General features: G+C 45.0%; 1 long non-coding RNA gene across 1 annotated transcript; it reads left to right on the forward strand.

Moving 5' to 3' along the window:
• Positions 1 to 1,140: 1,140 nt before the first annotated feature.
• On the forward strand, positions 1,141 to 13,782 carry LOC145714486 (uncharacterized). The gene is made up of 3 exons (XR_014136868.1): positions 1,141 to 1,921; positions 9,419 to 9,569; positions 13,017 to 13,782. It is a non-coding gene; the product is annotated as an uncharacterized LOC145714486 (long non-coding RNA).
• The last annotated feature ends 4,702 nt before the right edge of the window (positions 13,783 to 18,484 follow it).

Below are 18,484 nucleotides of genomic sequence, written 5' to 3' on the forward strand. Positions count from 1 at the left end.
CCGCTTAACCGACTGAGCCACCCAGGCGCCTCATGGAAGTGCAGTTTTAAAAGCCGTTGGGAATGAGACCGTATGAGGAGCATGTTGTAAAGATTCTGTTCGCTGTAACATGAAGTTTGTGCCTTTACCACCCTGGCCTTTCTCTTAGTTCTTTTCCCCTCTCCATTCCCTTTCTCCTCCCCACCCCCTCCCCGCCAGGAGGGGGTGGGTGGTAAGAAAGCAGAGTGGTTGATTGAAGATTTTTTTTTAAATTTTACTTCGATACCTTTATAAGGCATTCTTTTTTTTTTTTTTTTTTTTTTTTTTGAGGGAGGAAGGGGACAAGGGCAAAGGGAGAGAGAGAGAGAGAGAGAAAGACAGAGCACAAGCAGGGGAGGGGCAGAGAGAGAGGGAGGCACAGAATCCGAAGCAGGCCCCAGGCTCCGAGCTGTCAGCACAGAGCCTGATGTCGGGCTCGAATTCCTGAACCTCGAGATCGTGAGCTGGGCTGAAGTCAGACACACCTTCTAGAAGGAGTGTACCGTTTACTTGGGAAGAGAGGATGGAGGTATGTGGTAGGTCGTGAAGAAGCAGGATATGGTAAGTGTAGGAAGTGCTCCAAGAGTAAGCAGTGGCTGGCAGCCAGCGATTAGGGAAGGTTCTGGAGCGGTATCTGCTTTGAGGTGGTTCTGTGTGGAAGGAGAGGAAAAGGGGAGAGGGCTTTCAGGGTCCCTGTGGCCTGCTCACAGCAGGGACGTTTTGGCCTTCAATCCAGCAGAACTGATGGCCGATTCGAGGAGGTCTTGACCGATAATGTTGAAAAGGCAACTTGTCACAATTGTGACGGGCCGTTAAGTGACCGGTCCTTTGGAAAGGCCAGTACGGTCTCTAGTGTTCCCTGGATTATTTTCCTTTTTTTTTTTTTTTTTTTTTTTTTAATTTTTTTTTTTTTAACGTTTATTTATTTTTGAGACAGAGAGAGACAGAGCATGAACAGGGGAGGGGCAGAGAGAGAGGGAGACACAGAATCCGAAATAGGCTCCAGGCTCCGAGCGGTCAGCACAGAGCCCGACGCGGGGCTCGAACTCACGGACCGTGAGATCATGACCTGAGCCGAAGTCGGACGCTTAACCGACCGAGCCACCCAGGCGCCCCTCCCTGGATTATTTTCCATTTCTCCCCTGTGGTTAGCAGAAATCCTACTCTTTGATTTTTTTTTCTTTTGGTCAGGAGAACGAATGGAATCCATTTCTCGATCCATGGTTTGAATAAGAAACTTTTCATCTGAAGGTTTAAAGGCGAGGGTCCCCTTTTCACGAGAAGAATGAAGAGTTGTACTCCTTTTATTAATGGGGACTTGGTCACTGTTGAAACCACAAACAAACAAAAAAGGCCCAGCAGCATTTCTTGCATATAGTTACTGGGCTCCTTAAACGTTGCCAAATACCGAGGGGAAAGGAAAATCAGAAAAGTTTTGGGGGGGGGGGTTGGTGGTTTAAAAAATATAGTGACTAACTCCTTGTGCTGACTAATGCCAGTGAACTCATAATGAGTAACAATAGTGAATTTAGAAGGGAGATTAAATAGAACAGCTATTTAAAGGTTGCTTTAATTCAAAAGACAGCCGAGTTGGTCACACAAGTCAGGATTCCCTTTGGGAAATTCAGAAGTAGTTCATTTCACCCCTACAAGGAAGGTTCTGTCTCTCTCCTTTATCGAAAGGAGTCCTCTTAGGGTGGTTAGAGATCAGTTCTGTCAAGGGTGGCTCCTTTTCCACTCATCTCTTGGGGTGGGGGGATTCTTGGCAGATGATCTTGCTTGTGCTTTTGTGTTGGAGAAGTAACATAGGAGGCCGCTGATAAGCAAGAACAACCAATCGATGTAAAAGAACAAACAAACAAACAAAACTTGGTTGGTGATGCCCGTGAACTGGAAACACAAGGTTTGCTTGAGTTTATTTTCTCAGTTTTTGTTGCTAACCGTGGCATACAAAGAGAGGAACTGCCCGAACATCCTTTTCATATCTGTAAATTTTTTCAACTGAATATTTTTTAAAATGAAGATTATATAATCGAGCAACAGTGCAGCTGACCAAAAGGTACAAACATGGGAAAGTCTGTTGTGGAATTTTCAATGATCTGAGTGTTAACCAGAAAATGGTTTGTTTGGTTTTTTTCCATCCTTGTTGAAAATATTTAAAAAATATATTTTTTCAGTTTATTTTTTGGGAGAGAGAGGGAGGGAGAGCAGGGGAGGGGCAGAGAGAAAGATAGAGCGAGAATCCCAAGCAGGCTCCACACTGTCAGTGCAGAGCCTGAAATGGGACTCGAACCCATGAACTATGAGATCATGACCTGAGCCGAAATCCAGAGTCGGATGCCTAACCGACTGAGCCACCGAGGCACCCCGAAAATATTTTTAAATGTTCATTTTCCTTGGAACTCCTTTTTCCCAACTTCACTTGACCCTGAGACAGATAAGGGGACTTGTCATTTCCTGTCACACCATCTGTTGTATTTTTATTGATGCAGATTAGTGAACCGGTCTCTAAGTCCCCATTAGACTCCAGCCCGGTGCCCAGCATGTAGTAGGTACTTACTAGTTGATCAAGGAAAAAAGGTAATCACATTAAAGATGGATTTGTCTAGATGTGTTTTGGGGATGATGACGTCGTAGATGATTTTATCTTGAAAAACATATCACACTCATCTAAACCTGCGACATGACTGCATATTCACCTTTTAGCTAAAATCTTTACATGAGTTTATTTTCCCATTGCTTTTTCTTTTTGTAAGTTTATTCATTTTTTAGTAATCTCTACACCCACCGTGGGGCTTGAACTCACAACCCCGAGATCAGGAGTCCCAAGCTCTCCCGACTGAGCCCGGCAGGCGCCCCTCGTATTGTTTTTTTCTGTTACATTTTGTTTTCTCTCAGTATTTGGGATTTCCAGGCACTTAGGTCACTCTTCAATTTTATATTGTGTATGTATTGAGAACATAATAATATTATAATTATAATTCTATATAGATAAATAATTTTCCCCATTTAGTATGATAAATAAGTAAGAAAATTATCTCAAAATGCATGAATTTGAAAGGCGTGAATAGAGAAGACAAAGCCTCGTTTCCTTGGTGAAGATATTATCTGAAGGTCTTTGAACAATTTATTGAATGGGGTATTTATTTAACGAAATTCAAGTCCATAGGCAAGTTCATGAGCAATTTTGCTTTTTTTAAAGAAATCTAATGGCTTGGAAATAATGAATTGAAATTCTTATTAGAGCATATGAGTTTTCTCTCAGTTTAATTTCTTCAACACGAAGAAGCCAATATTTGCATGTAAAGCTGGAGGTAATTTAAGTAATTTTGCCTTCAATTCAGCGGACTTCTTTTTCAGAGTTCGAGGTGCTGAGGGCAGACTCCCAAAATACCCTTCCCCCCCAAACTGGTGGTTCATTTAGATGAAGTTTTAGAGCACAAGAAAAAGCACACATACTATAGAACTTGGTGTGGTAGTTAAGGAAGATTTCTTGTAAAAATTTGGCTTTCACAATCAGAGGAAACAGTTTTTAAAAGGAAATCGTTTGTAAGATCCAATTTGGTCATTGTCTTCTACCCTTTATAGACTTTGTTGCTTATAGGAGAGTGAGAAACGAATAGAGAGAGGGATTTCTATGGACATTTAATTAAAGAATTGCCTCAAGCTTTTTGCGTGCCACCTTAACCTAAACAGGGATCGTCTCCTGTTTTCCTGTCTTCTGGTTGGGGCTGGGGCCAGGTGCTAGAAGTATGTTCTCTCCTGTAGAATCACTATTTCCAGTTCGTTCGGATGTACTATAAATGTTTATTCCGTACCATTCAGAGATCGAATGCTCTCCAATCTTATCCGATCCAGAACTTGGGAAATAGGTTCGTGAACAGCATGACTCGATTTTCATTTTGACATGTAAGCACCCCCAAAGGCGTTTAATCCCTTCTTTTCTTTTTCTTTTTTAAATTGTTTTTCTTTTACATTTTATTTATTTTTGAGAGAGAAAGAGAGGACACGCGAGCGCCAGTGGGAGAGGGGCAGAGAGAGAGGGAGACACAGAATCCGAAGCAGGCTCCAGGCTCCCAGCTGCCGGCACAGAGCCCGACGTGTGGGGCTCGAACTCACGAACCGGGAGATCGTGACCGGAGCTGAAGTCGGACGCTTAACCGACTGAGCCACCCAGGCGCCCCTGATCCCTTTAAAAAAAAAATCGGGGCGCCTGGGTGGCTCAGTCCGTTAAGCAGCCGACTTCGGCTCAGGTCACGATCTCGCGGTCCGTGAGTTCGAGCCCCGCGTCGGGCTCTGTGCTGACGGCTCAGAGCCTGGAGCCTGTTTCAGATTCTGTGTCTCCCTCTCTCTCTGCCCCTCCCCCGTTCATGCTCTGTCTCTCTCTGTCTCAAAAATAAATAAAACGTTAAAAAAAATTAAAAAAAAAATCACATTAGCGATGCTGGAAATCCCTTGCCTAAACTCAAACTTCAGAATGGAATGGAACTCAGTCTCTTGGGCCTGTTAGAGCTTCTCAGCAGAGAGCAGTGGTAAGGAGCACGGGTGACCGAAATGTTTTACAAGGAAGTTATTGAATGGACCAGGAAATGCTACAGGTCCGTCAGATTAAGGTGCAGAAACCAAACCATCCTGGATCTCATAGACTCTTAGCTGTTTGCGGGAGGATGGGAAGCTTTTAATGTCGATCGCCGCTAAGGAACACGGGTTGCTTCAGGACGGGGCACGAATGACGGAATTCCTTAAACTTGATCTCAAAATTCTGGAATGCGAATGAAGCTTGAATCCTCAAGAAGACATTTGAAGAAAATAAAGCAAACATTGTTTCATGTAGCGAGAGCCAAGTCATAGAACCCATTGTCCAAAGACGTGGTGCCCGTTGACGCCAGTAAAATGAGCTCAAGAAAAATTTCTATCAGGTGACGCTGAAAGAGGGGTCTCTGGTCACTGCAGAAAATAGGGTGCCGTCTACCCGGACCCTTTCCCTAGTGGAGTCAAATCCTGTTGTGCATTAAATACTTTCAGAAGATGCAGGTTCCTCCTAAAAACCCGTAACAATGGATTTTCTTTCTCCAAGGGTGTGTGTGTTTTTTTTAACCTTTTTCTTTTGAGCTGATTTTGCGTGTGCAGAAGAGTTGCAGAAAATACCATGAACAGTTCCTGTATACCCATCAGCCAGTTTCCTCAATCTCACGTTAACAGTGGTACGCCTACCAAGACCAGGAAATGAACGTTGGTGCAAAACGGCCAACGAAACTCCACGTTTTATTCAGCTCTCTCACCATTTTCCTGCTTGTGTTCTGTGTCCGTTCCAGGATCTCATCCAGGATCCTACAGTCCTTTTAGTTATCTCGTATCCTTTATCCTCCAATCTGAGTCGGTCCCTCCGTATAAAGGGTGTTTATTACCAAGAATCCCTGGAGATCATGGCTGTTAGGTACATTTGATAATAAAGGGGATTTAGGGTGTTGAAAGGTAGTTACGAAATAAGAATTTTAATCTAGACACTTGTGAGCATCACTGAACGTATAGAGTTATCAGCTCTATTTATTTATTTAAAAGTTTATTTTGGAGAGAGAGAGAGCAGAGAGAGGGGAACAGAGGATCCCAAGTAGGTTCTGTGCTGACAGCGGACAGCCGGATGTGGGGCTCGAACTCACGAACCGTGAGATCACGACCTGAGCCGAAGTCGCATGCCTAACTGACTGAGCCACCCAGGCGCCCCTACAAGATTTTATTTTTAAGCAATCTCCACCCAACCTGGGGCTCAAACTCACAGCCCCAACTGAGATCGAGAGTCGTGTGCTGTACTGACTGAGCCAGCTGGGCACCCCTTTAAAGACCCCCCCCAACATCTTCTAAAATCATTTTTTTAATATTTGCAAAATGCTTTAGAAAGTTCTACTTGCTCTGAAAAGTCGTGAGAGGCAGGAACCAAGCTTTGACAATTTGCTCATTTTACTTAAAAGCAAATTGAGCCATAGGGGAGTTGTATATTTTGCGTGCACTTGAACAGCAGTTTCAGGCACACTGGCAGGTGGAAAGAAAGACGGCAAATTACCACAGCGATTGAAAAGTAAACCTCATTTCATCAACCTTTTTTTATTATGACAGTAACTGAAATTGAGAAGGAAAGGCAAAATCTTCCAAAATTGTATACCCTCAAATAAATCAAATGTTTTACTCGTCAAAAGGTGAGATCGTAAGTGCTTTCAAATGCCTTCAAAATATTTGTCCCGTATATCTAGTTTGTGTTAAGATTATTTATTTATGTTATGAGAGAGAGAGTGAGCATGAGCGGGGGAGGGGCAGAGAGAGAGGGAGCGACAGAATCCGAAGCAGGCTCTGCGCTGTCAGGGCAGAGCCCGATGTGGGGCTTGAACTCCGTCTCTCTCTCTCTGCTCCTCCCCCGCTTGTACTCTGTCTCTCTCTCGAAAATAAATAAGCATTTAAAAAATAAAAATAAAAAGAAGATGCTGTATATGAAAGACGAGAATGACAAATTGGGGGACACAGTCCCAAGCTTATTTTATTGATTGATGGCTTCACAATCCAGTTCTGGTGGAACTGAAAGCAGTGGAAAGGCCCGGAATTTCCACAGAGGATGTAACATTTTCCTTTCGTGCTGCCCCACACTCAACCTTTCTCGAATCAACCCCAACGTGGTGATGCCATTTGAAATGAAACCACCTTCTAAGCAAAGAGGCACGATACGGGAAGGCCTCCCTTGGCCAACACAAGACCCGTGATTTCGGAAGACTCATCATCAGGTTGATGTCGTCATGAAGGAAGCATGGATGTTCTGTGGTTCCCAGATGCCAACGGTCTTCTGAGTCGAGGTCTGCCCATAAAGTAGCCAGGCTTGCAGAGGTCGCGGGACTTAGGGGAGTCAGAGCGTCTGCTTTCCCAGAATGCTTCACTTGACTGGGCAATACAGACGCGTTGCTTTTCCATGACCTGTGTACCTGGACCCTCTACATCTTCTGCCCAGTACATTTTAATTTCTGTGTTGACCTGTGTGCATGGGTCAGGTTATTTGAGAGTTTCGAGCAAATGCCAAACAGTATTGGCTGCTTTTAAGAAATCAGTGTTTGAGGTTTCTCACCTATTAGGAACCTCCTCTCATTTCCTTGACTTCAGGAAACCCAGTGGGGGTGGGGGAGGGAGGGAGGTTCAGTTGCTTCTCACCTGGGGTCCTCTTTGCTGACGAAAACAGATTAACACGCAGTATTTATTCCTATATGAAGCGGTTAGCTATTACTCCTTTCGGGTAAAGTGGTTGAAACTTAACCAAAGCCTTGCGGAGGTAATAACTGAGGGCCAAGGACTTAACCATTTCAGGTTTGGGAACACTCGAGCAAGCGAGCATGTTTCTGTGGCTCGCTCTGTTGCTACACACACTGGGGCCAGCCCTGCCAGTGTCGAGTCACATGAGAAGCACGCAAAAGTGAATCTTGTAAGAAACTACTAATTATAAATACAGTTTCCTCTGGAACACAGGAAGCAAGCATTTGTCAGGCCTGTGAATGGAAGAATGCTTTCCAAATGAAGCCATTTATGCAGCGTCCTAGGTAGATTGTATTACGTCTCGCGAACTGAACCTACAGGCTACGTGGGCACGTTCCGAAGGATATGGGAGAAATAAAGAACTTGTCTCTTTGGCCGTATCCTTCGAGAAATGTGTATATCTATCTGTTCGGTCTAGACTGGACCCTTCAATAAGTTTTACATTAAAAATAATTTTTATGGGGGCGCCTGGGTGGCTTAGCCGGTTAAGCATCCAACCCTTGGTCTTGGTTCAGGTCAAGATCTCACAGTTCATGAGATCGAGCCCTGTGTCGGGCTCTCTGTCAGCACAGAGCCCACTTTGGATCCTCTGTCCCCCCCCCCCCCCCCCCGCCACTCCTCCCTTGCTCGAGCTCACTCTCTCAAGAAGTAAATAAAACTAAAAAAAAAAAATATGTCGCCTCTCAACATAGGTGCTTTGTTAACTTTTGAGTAATAGTTCATTCAGTTCTTCAGAATGGACATTTATCACTGCAAATCAAGAGCCCTTCAGGTGTTCAGAGAACAAGGCTGTTGTAACGAACAGACCGTTAAACTGTTCCCTCGGTTGGCCATTGTTAACCTGCTCGAGTCTTTATGTTCTGTGAGTGAGCAGTCTGTTTGTGCACTCTGTATGGTTGTTATTAGCGCGTAAGAAGTGTTCGATATCCTATAGCCGCATTGGGTTGCCAGGGCACGTAGCATTATCAGATTTAAGGCCTGTGAAAGAGGCTGCTAAGGTTTTCTCCGTATTGGGGCTTAGGAAAAATACATTTTTCTTCATGTACTTTGAATACGGCATGCTTTTGAAACAGGCCATTTTGGGCTCTCCTTTCTTTTCGTGACTTTGCCTTCATGAGGATTTGATGGCGTTACCAGATAAATCAGAGCGCTCTTTTAAGCCTTAGATTTTCTTTTGGGAACACCTTGCCCTCCGAGCTCTGGGCTAAGGCAAGGGTGCTGATACTGTGTTCCATCTTGTGCTTCTTGTGTTCCTGGCAATCACGTACTTCGCCGGAGGGTTGCCAGCCCGTGAGAAGATTTATTCAATCTTAAGACCCGCCTTGGCCAGTAGGAGAGAGGTTTGTGGCACTAGGGGAACAGAGTTATGGCAGTTTTTTAAAAAAATTTGTTTTTAATGTTTATTTTTGAGAGAGAGAGAGTGAGCGAGCGCAAAGAGAGAGGGAGACACTGAATCCGAAGCAGGCTCCAGGCTCCGAGCTGTCAGCACAGAGCCTGACGCGGGGGCTGAACTCATGAACTGTGAGATCGTGACCTGAGCCAGAGTCAGACGCTTAACCGACTGAGCCACAAAGGTGCCCCGAGTTACGACAGTGTGACTGAAAGAAAGGGGAGGGATGTGGCCGGTCCTGTTTTGGGGTGAACAAGGTGTGTAGGAAATTTCCCTTTAAGTCTGCGTTTACTCATTGTGTTGTTTTTTTTTTTTTTTAATTTTTTTAACGTTTTTTTATTTATTTTTGAGACAGGGAGAGACAGAGCATGAACAGGGGAGGGTCAGAGAGAGAGGGAGACACAGAATCCGAAACAGGCTCCAGGCTCCGAGCTGTCAGCACAGAGCCCGACGCGGGGCTCGAACTCCCGGACCGCGAGATCGTGACCTGAGCCGAAGTCGGCCGCTCAACCGACTGAGCCACCCGGGCGCCCTGTGTTGGTTTTTAAACCCTGGTCCCTCTCACTCTTCTGGGGAACCACATGTTAGAAGATAGGCATATTTGGTAATACAATACCTGGCATAGGGAGACGTGGCGATAATTCCTATTTTCAGAAGAGAGGCATAGCATTTTAGAGTTTGCCGGATCCGTCCCTCCCTGCTTTTCTTTTTTTTTTTTTTTAGGCAGATGGAGAAACTGAGTCCTGAAAGGCTGAGACATCCTTGAGGTTATACAGAGAACTCAAGTGGCATATGGTTCATCTAGAAGGTAAAGACGAGAACCATTTCTACTTGACGGACACCCGCTTGCCGAGAAACGCTTTTGCTCCGCTCGGTGAGTGTTGCCCTTCTGATTGCATCACGTTAAGATTTTTAAAAGCCTGTTAAACTTACGTTGAACAAATACGTGTGTCGCTTTTAAAATGGAGGCTCGCGACAGCATTTCGATCTCTCCGTATGTCACGGCTGAGGCCAGATTAACCAGCCAATTTCAGATCTGGTGTTGGGAGAGCTCAGATGTAGATTCACTCGAAGTTTCTGTCAGATCGCAGCTTCTGGAAGCCATTTGCAAACGGCCTTTGATTTACTGGTTAAACTAAGGAGGCTTCTCAGGGGGGCCTGGGTGGCTCAGGCTCGGAGGAGCGTGAGACTCTCGATCTCGGGGTCGTGAGTTCGAGCCCCATGCTGGGTGTTCAGATTATTTTAAAAATAAATAAATAAACTTAAAAAAATAATAACAAAAAGGATGCTTCGTCTTCCCTTCACCTTACCTCTGAAACCTCGTGCTCCCTGTGTCCTGACTGCTTCCGTTGTGCTGTCCCTCTGTCCCCACGTATCTGAGCTCTTGGAGGGCACAGGGCCCCAGGGCTCCGTGCCAGGTGGAGGACCCCACCGGGCCTCTCTCTCCTCCTCCCCCTCACCACTGGAGAGTCACAGTGAGCCAGGTCACCTGCCTCGAACCCCCCGGGGGTTCTGATCTGCCGCGCCAGGGTAGAGAATGCTTGTAATAAGCAAAGGACTGGGTTTTGGAGGTTTTTTTTTTTTTTTTTTTTTTTTGGAAAGAAACTCAGAAAGTGACAGGGATACTACAGACTTCTAGTTAGGATCCATGTTTGAGGTGAAAAGACCTCTGCTCGCTCAGAGGTCCTCATTCGTTGAACGCCTGTTGTGCGCCAGGCTCGAAAACAGCATGGCCACATTTAAGCCCTTGTGGTAACACTGCGAGGAAGAGGTTAGTAGCTTTCTGCCAGCCATGAGGTCATAGAGACTTAAGAGTAGGCATTCAAGTCCCAGGGCCAAGATCACATAGTTAGTAAACGGTGGAGGGCATTCGTTATTTTTGCGTGTCCGATTCCACCCAACTGTTCTCCGCAAGAAAAGAACAAAACAGGTGTTTGGTCTTCCCTTCCATCCCTTTCTTCCTTGCGTATCGCTGTGAAAACAGAATAGCGATTTTTCAAGGCACATACTTCCGGTTTGGCAGAATCACTGCCTCATCGTTCGGCTGTGCATTTATGCAAAAACACACCCCACTTTCTGAAGTTGTACTACGTGCCAGGCTCTGTGCTAGGCGCTCTGGACACAGCCGGGAATGTATTTGAAAATAAGTATTATTTTCACCAAGGCCCGAGATAAAAATTAGACGCTTCACCGCATTTCACCGTGTTCTTTCTTTACTTATCAAGGGGTCGAAACAAAGCGCCCGAGATGAATTGTCATTTTCCCGTCGACTCACAGAATTACTGAACTGATTGGGTACGTCTGAGATTTCGTAGCCAGCTTCTGAGGGTCTGGGGGAAATGCAAACTAAATCATTCTATTATTAATAATTTTTTTTTAATTTTTTTTAACGTTTATTTATTTTTGAGGCAGAGAGAGACAGAGCATGAACGGGGGAGGGTCAGAGAGAGAGGGAGACACAGAATCCGAAGCAGGCTCCAGACTCTGAGCGGTCAGCACGGAGCCCGACGCGGGGCTCGAACTCACGGACTGTGAGATCGTGACCTGAGCCGAAGTCGGCCGCTTAACCGACTGAGCCACCCAGGCGCCCCTCTATTATTAATAATTTTTAAGGAGGGGGATTCCATTAAGCCTTTACCATGGGTGCCGCTTTAGACTCTTACAGCCTGCTGTGATGATGATAAATGATTTCTGCCCCGTCAGAATTGCCTGGTATGCATGTGCATTTTCAGGTGAATACGTTTTAAAATCTTAAATTCTATACCTTTAACCAAACTAACCACCAACTTACATGCCTACTTTGTTGTTCTTCTGTTAATTGTCATGGTTAAAAGAGTCTGGTCTTCTGTTGTAATAGAATTAATCAGATCGTGGGTTACAGACTTGAGTCTTTTTTTTTTTTTTAATGTTTATTCAGTTTTGAGAGAGAGAGAGAGAGAGAGAGAGATGGAGGGGCATCGAGAGAGGGAGACACAGAATCCGAAGCAGGCTCCAGACTCTGAGCTGTCAGCACAGAGCCCGACATGGGGCTCGAACCCTGAGATCATGACCTAAGCTGAAGTCGGATGCTTAACCGACTGAGCCACCCAGGGGTTCCTGAGTCTGCTTTATCAAGCACTCTTCCATATGGTAATTTGCTGTCTGTAAAGCTACTTTCACCTCAGGTCTCCGATTGTAGGATTGCATTTATCCCTTGAAAGAATAGGGGAAAATTCGAGACGCTTTAAAATGATTCCATCATGAGAGTGCCAGTTGTAGGGGAAACATCTCCCGCAAGAATAACTTGACCAAACATCTGTAAAAGTTTCCCATTTAAAAGTGTTCTGACCGATCAGGTTCTGAGGTAAACCAGAAATTCTGTCTGTGTGTGTTTCTTTATGTCCTTTCTTCACTGTCAGGGTGTTGAAACACGGAATCCTAGGTTCATTCCCTGCTCTCCAGAACTACCTGGTTTATTCAGCAGAGAGCTCTTGCTCTCTGGAGTATGTCATGCTTGGTTGCTGGAGTCTGTGTCAGGGCCTTCGTGGCTCCAAGGCTATTTCCCCTGGAGTATCTGGGTCATGCTTGGCTTGAGTCACCACACAATGGCTCCTTCTTCTTGGTCCCACAGAATGCCCGGGGCTAGAATCATTACTTCTTTGAATGTCGGTCTTTACTTCTTTGAATGGCAGTTTTTGCTCCTTGGTCTACTAATATGACGTCCCCCCCCCCCCCCCCGCCCCCCGTAGCTACCCGAGATGGTGCTTCACATACAGGACTCAAGCACTTTCTAGGTTGTAGACTTCACCAACGTGAAGTTTTATTCAATCACCGAAAGATCCCATATAATAATTTCTCAATTTGCCAAGGTGAAACTTTTCCATGGGGACCACTGTGGCCGACTCTTAGTGCTGGTGGTGGTGAAGTTCTCATTAGTAACTTAACGCTCATTTCTACTTCAGTTACCTGTGTCACTGTTTAATGCCTGTGTATTCCCTGCCGAAGTTCAAATTCTGCGGTGACAGGAAGTGTCCTCACATTGCCTCACGTATGCAGTGGGTGTCCAGTGAATACTTGTTTTTATGTGTAGTGTAAAGAACACTGAGCTGGGACCCTGGGGGAACTTGGACCCCAGTCCATTTTTGCCTCAGCAAGGTATGCGACCTTGAGCCGGTCACTTCCCTTATCTAGAATAGAGTCTCCTCATCTTGCGAAATGAGGCCACGGGCAGGGAGACTCATGAGGTGGCTCTCAGCTTTATGAGTCTCGGTTTGTGTCTGACTAAATGGAGGAAGAATTTCAGCCGGCCAGTTGAATGCCACGACTTTGTTTCCATACCCAGGCTGATTCCATTGGAGTGCCCTGCCTTGGGCTGGGAATGGCTGGCCCCTTGCCCTCTCGAGAAGCCTGTGCCAGAACCCGAGTCATCTCCTTTGGGACGTCTGAGTGGTTTCCCAACTTTTTCTGTAGCAGCTGAATTCTCCTTACGATAATAAAAGAGTTAGAAGGACTGGTCAGTATAGGTGGGTAGAAGCCATGTTGGCACTTAGACCTGACTTCATCTCCCACCCCCAGCACCAGCTCCAGTCCTGTGGTTCCAAGCTCACACCATAGAACATTCTGGTCTGGCCAGGTAATAGGCATTTGGATGACTAGGAGTCTGAAATGTTCCCCCTTAACACCCTTCCCTAAGCCTCCCTGTAACCTCCCCCTCCGTCCCCCCGCTACTGCTCTCTGACTACTACCAAAAAGATTGGAAACCTCTCCGTGACAACCTGAAAGATCCTGGGTCACCTTATCTCTTCTCTGATCCAGGAGGAATCAAAGAAGACTCCAACGGGAACTTACTTCTTCCGCCAGTTCCCCCTCCCCACCCCCCCCAAAACCCCACAACCTATCCAAACTCACCTGAGTTGAAATGTACACCCCCAGTGATCCTAGCATGATTAATAAAACTGGATTCATAGTTACAAGCCTGAAAAAGGAACATCCAGTCCCAGATGGCTTTTCACTGGTCAATTCTAACAAGCGTTGAAGGAAGAAATAACACCAGTTTGAGACTGTCTCTTTGAGAACAAGAGGGAAAACGTCCCATTGTATGACATGAGGCCAGCATTTAAGGATACTAACGGTGGTAGAAAGCAAGACAGCAGCGACAAAACCACAGTCAACTCTCATGAGCACAGACCAAAAAAAAAAAAAAAATTCATCGAAAGATAGAAGCAATATTAGGGGGCAAATTTATGTGTGTAGAGTTGTTACGTGCCCCTGTCCTTTTAACGTCCGTGGGATCTGTGGTGACACCATTTCTTTCCTTAGGAAGAAATGAGTTTTTTCTTCGTCAGTCTTGGTTTCCATTGATTTTTTTTTTTTTTCTGTTGTTTGTTAGCTTTCAATTTCATTTATTTCTGCCTTTGTCCTTGTTACTTCCCCTCCTTGCTTCGGTGGTATTTTGGTAGTTAGGGCAGGTGGAAACAGATTATTGATTAGAGACCTTACTTTTTCTCTAATACAAATATTTCATGTAAATTTCCCTCTAAGCACTATTTGAGCTGCATCACACACGTTTTGTTGTGTTGCATTTTTATTTTGGTTCAATACAAAAAAATGTTCCCACTTGAGACTTTTTTTTGGACCTGTAAGTTATTTAGAAGTATGTTGGGGGCGCCTGGGTGGCTCAGTCGATGAAGCATCCGACTTTGGCTCAGGTTATGATCTCATGGTTCATGGGTTCGAGCCCCGCGTCGGGCCCTGTGCTGACAGCTTGGAGCCTGGAGCCTGCTTCTGATTCTGTGTCTCCCTCTCTCTCTGCCCCTCCCCTGCTCTCATTCTGTCTGTCTCTGTCTCTCAAAAAATAAAATAAAAATGATTAAAAAATTAAAATGAGAAAAAAAGAAGTATGGTATATAATTTCCAAGAATTTAGAAGTTTTCCTTTTCTCTTTTTGTTGTCTCTTTCTGTTCTCTTTTGTTTTGATTTCTAGTTTAATTTCATTACGGTCAGAAGACATACTCTGTATTATTTCAATTTGTTTAAGTTTTATACTTGGAGGTATGGTTAGTCTTGGTGAATGTTTTTTCAGTAGTTTAGAAGAATACATATTCTGTTTTTGTTACTGTTTTATAAATACTAGATTTAGCTGGTTGGTGGTATTTTCTATTTACCATTTCCATATATTACTGAGCGGAATGTTGAGGCCTCCAACCGTAACTTTAGATTTATCTCTGTCTCCGAAGTCTGTCAGTTTTTGCTTCCTCTATTTTGAAGGTTTGTTGTTGGGTGCAAACACGTCCTGTCTTGTCAACTTGACCTTTTTATTGTTATGTAATGTATTTCTTTGTCCCTGGCAGTTGGCTTTGTTTTGAAGTCAGCTTTGTCTGATACATAGATATAGATACAGATATAGATATAGATATAGATATAGAGCCACTCCATCTGTTTTTTTAAGTTGTCTCTGCATCCAACTTGGGGCTCGAACCCACAACCCCGAGATCGAGAGTCACACGCTCCTCCGACTGAGCCAGCCAGGCACCTACCCCGACTCCAGCTTTCTTTTGAGCAGTGTTTGCATATCATCCCTTTCTCCCTCCTTTTACTTTTAACCTACCTACTAATAGTATATTTCACGTGAGTTTTTGTTAAGATATAGTTGGCTCATATTTTTTAATTCATCTCACGGTCTCTGTCCTTTAATTTACATGTTTAGACCATTTAAGTTGAATACAGTTATTGATCTGCTTGGATTTATGCCTACCGTTTGATTATTTATTTCTTTTCAGTTTCTCCCCTTGATTTTCATTCTGGGTTCCCGTGTTCTGCCTTCTTTTGCGTTATTTGAATATTCCTTAGTGTTTTATTTTAATTGATCTCTTATATGCCTCCTATGTCTTTGTGTGTGTGTGTGCGCGCGCGCGCGCGTGTTTGGGTGCATGCTGTAAGGATTCCAATATACATACTTTATGGTGGATTCAGAGTCAGCATTTTACCTCTTGAAGTGTGGTGCGGAGACCTTACCCCTCTTCTTTTGTTACATTTATCTTCGGGTTACAATGGCATACACTGAAACCCCCATAGACAATGTTATAATTCTTGCTTTCAACAAAGAGCTCAAGAGGAGACGAATAGTGTTTTATATTTACTCAGATGTTTACCATTTCTGCTGCTCTTTCCTAATTTTTAATGTTCCCCGTTTCCATCGTGGTATCATTTCCCTTTTGTCTGAAGAGCTTTCTTTAGCTATTATCTTAGAGGAAGTCAGCTGCCAGTGAGTGAGCTTCTTAGATCTGAGAATATCTGTGTTTCACCTTCATTCCCGAAAGACAGATTCGCTGGATATAGAACTGCGTGTTGACAGTTCTTTCCCGAAGTGCTTAAAAAATACTGGGCCACCTCCTTGTCTCCTCCACGGTTTCCAGTAAGGAATCTGTAGCCTTTTGAGTTTTTGTGCTTCTAGGTAATAGGCCATTTCTCCCTCGCTGCCTTCAAGATTGTTTTGGGTCTCGTTTTTTCTTTGGGCCTATCCTAGGTGAGGTTTGCTCTGCGTTTTGAATTTGCAGATTTGTGCCTCTGGGGAAATTTAGCAAATTCTCAGCCACTAGTTTGTTAAGTTTTTGTTTGTTTGTTTTGTTTTGTTTTGTTTTCTGCCATGCCCTGTCTCTCCTCTCTTTTTGGGACTTCCAGGACACAAAATGACAGACCTTCTGTTACTGTCCCTTGAATCCCTTGGGGCTCTGCTGTTTTGTTTTCAATCCTGTATCTCTTTGTTGTACAGATCGGCCAATTTCCCTGGCTCTGTCCTCAGGTTCGGGCACTCTTCTCTCCATGCTGTGTTGAGCCTGTCCAGGAGGTTTTGTTTTCCGTTATTTGATTTCTCAGTTCTAGAATTGCCCAGCTTCTGTGTCTCTGCCCAGACTTCTCTCTCCCGTAGGTTTCACGGTTCCCTGTGACTGGTTGCCGGAGCAGTGTTCTAATAGCTGCTTTCAAGTCTTTTGGATTTTAGCCAGGACGTTTTGAATGTTATGTTACGGGCCTCTGGATCTTGTTTAAATCCCATGGAGAATGTTGATATCTTTGTTTTAGCAGGCAGTCGACTTGGTTATGTTCAGAGAGCAAGTTCTAACCCAACCTCCTGTGACTGTGGCCCCCCGGTGTTCTTAGTCTCAGGTAGGCTGTTTAGGATGAGATCCATGCTGGGGGCGGGGGAGCCTGGGTGGCTCAGTCGATTAAGGATCCGTCTTCGGCTCAGGTCATGATCCCACGGTTCATGGGTTCGAGCTCCGCATCGGGCTCTGTGTGGACGGCTGGGATTCCCAATCTCTCTCTCTATCAAAATAAATTAACTTAAGGGGGGGCGGGGGGGAAAGGACAAGATCCATCCATGCAAAGCTCGTGGGTGAGCACAGGAGTTTATAAACAATTTATGGGGTGCCTTTTCCTGAGCTGCTCCCTCTACATAATTTCTTTAGTACTTCCCGATTGCAAGGGGCTTCCCTGTTTCGGTCATTTAGCTACCAAGCTTGGTCAGGAGGACAGAGAATAAAAAAAAAAGGCATGGTCTCACCCCGTCTTCTTGGAACCACAGCTCCGAGGAACGTAGAGGAAGGCTCTTGGCCCTCAGAGTTCTGGCCCTGCGGGCTGCCATTGCCACTGGGGGGTGGGGGTGGGGGGTTGTGACCTGAGAGGACAGAGCGAAGGAAAACAAAACAAAACAAAAAATAACCGGGGGATTTCCCCCGCTCTCTGAGCATCAGGAGTTCTTTCCTGCTCCCTGAGCCAAAGCTGACAGTGCGTTGGGGTCAGGCCGTGGGGTAATACTGGAGGAGACAGTCATGGGAAACTCACTGGCCCTTTGGTGGCATTTTGAATTCCTGCCTTTCCTAACCTTTCCTGTCTTTCCTAGCTGCTCTGTGCAGTCTCTCCAGGTTTTCTAGTCTGGTACCCTGGGAAAAGCAGGACGATGGAGTGTGGGCGCTCTCTTTTTTGCCCAGCCGGAACCTCTCTGGCCATTTTTTGAATATGGAAAATAGTAGGGGTCTAAACAATGAGTGCATGAACTGCCTCTTACCCAGCTTTACGTCTTTGCCTGAGAAACCACCTTAGGACCCACATGCATCTTTTAGGAGGAAGGTAGGATTAATACTGCCCGTCACCTGATGAAACAAACAATTCTTCTTTCTTGATTCTACAGCTGAAAGGAAATGGGGAGTACTTTTCTCATTAAATCTGTTTTATTTAAATGAACGTTCTTTTTCAAAGAGCAGGGTTATGCATACAACTCACATGTTTCTTTTTTTATTTAAAATAATTTTTTTATAGTTTATTTATTTCGGAGAGAGAGAGCTCACGCGAGCCGGGAGGGGCAGAGAGAGGGGGACAGAGGATCTGAAGCAGGCTCCGGGCTGACAGCCGAGGGGCTTGAACTCACAAACCACGAGACCACGACCTGAGCCGAAGGGGGACCCTTAACCAACTGAGCCACCCAGGCGCCTCAACAACTCCCAAGATTTCTAAAATCCTTCTAGTCCCAACTAGAAAAGGACCGGGAAGGTCATGCTTCTGTAAATCTGAATCCAGCAGGCAGCCTCTGTCTCCTAAGGGAAGAAGCATTTCTTTAATGAAGATCGCTTCGTTGTGCACATTTTTCAGCATCCTGTTTTCCATTCCCAAGGTCCTATGTGCTTATTGTAATTCCTGGAGAAGTGATGAGCGTGAAAATCGTTTAGTTAACACGAGAGAGAGAGAGAGAGAGAGAGAGAGAGCGAGAGCGCTTCTGTGAACATCCAGAGTGAAGTTGCAAATCCCTCCCTTTGC

Source organism: Panthera onca, chromosome X (assembly GCF_046562875.1).
Source record: "Panthera onca isolate mPanOnc1 chromosome X, mPanOnc1 haplotype 2, whole genome shotgun sequence".
Taxonomy (NCBI): domain Eukaryota; kingdom Metazoa; phylum Chordata; class Mammalia; order Carnivora; family Felidae; genus Panthera; species Panthera onca.